Raw genomic sequence first — 970 nt, 5'->3', positions numbered from 1 at the left:
CTCCTTTTGGTAAAATGCAACAGACACCTGTGAACCATAAAATCCAATTAAAACTGCTCTAACAATTGGACTAAAATCAATAAAAACAGCAAAGGGATATAAAACACATCTTTTGCAGAGACATTAAATCAGGAACTGAAGGAAGAGATGTGTAGGCAGTTAGAGCTCACAAAAGGACTTCTAACAGCCTTTGCAGATGTCAGAATTATCTTTTTTATAGTTTAAGCCACCAGGATCAGGTGAGACTGAGTTAAAGGTGTCTTTAGGGTGAGCCAGAGGACCAGTCTATCACTGCAAAAGTTCCGGGAGCCTCCCCAAGGTCCTTCATTCTTCATCCATTTGGTTTTTCCTGTATGTGTAGTTAGGTTAAACTCTTTTGAATGATTATGGATCTCATTTCAGAGGCTCTGAAATGTTTCTGGGCTTAATGCCATCCTGGTTTCATCCTGTGTAGCAGCAGGCCTTGTTACTCATAATCAGTCAGTAACAACCTTTGTACCACAGCAACTATGTCTAAGATTGGCACTGATCTTGATACTGCCTATTCTATATGGAGGTTTTTCAACATGGGTAAGTGAAGTGGGTAAAAAGTACCATGCCAAGCTACATCGCTCTCAGCTATGCAGGATATTTTATTGATGCTGCTGCAATGAACCCCATTAATATGGATTTTGATGTCAAGCATCAGATTGGTCAAAGATTTTATGATTCAACGGTAGGAAATGAGGTGGGCGTAAGGGTCAGGTAAAGTGTAAAGGGGAAATCAAAAGCTTCTATTCAGAGGAAGTACCTTCTATGGACTTGACAGAGATAAAAGAAATCATCAAAGCTTATTTTGGGACTGTCACCAATGCTATGGTCACAGTATCAGACTACTTCAATGACTGAAACATTAGGTTGCCAAAAGGAAGGAGAGAAAGGGTGAAGGAAGGAAGGAAGGAAGGAAGGAAGGAAGGAAGGAAGGAAGGAA

The 970-nt window shown here is 40.3% G+C and overlaps 1 pseudogene; it reads left to right on the top strand.

The window, feature by feature from the left end:
• The first annotated feature begins 595 nt into the window (after positions 1-595).
• Positions 596-970, top strand: part of LOC114033521 — a 48,195-nt pseudogene continuing 47,820 nt past the window's right edge.

Source organism: Vombatus ursinus, unplaced genomic scaffold (genome assembly GCF_900497805.2).
Source record: "Vombatus ursinus unplaced genomic scaffold, bare-nosed wombat genome assembly UNPS02007284.1, whole genome shotgun sequence".
Classification (NCBI taxonomy): Eukaryota; Metazoa; Chordata; class Mammalia; order Diprotodontia; family Vombatidae; genus Vombatus; species Vombatus ursinus.
Note: the sequence above shows the minus strand (reverse complement) of the source record. Positions and strands in the feature narration are given on the sequence as shown.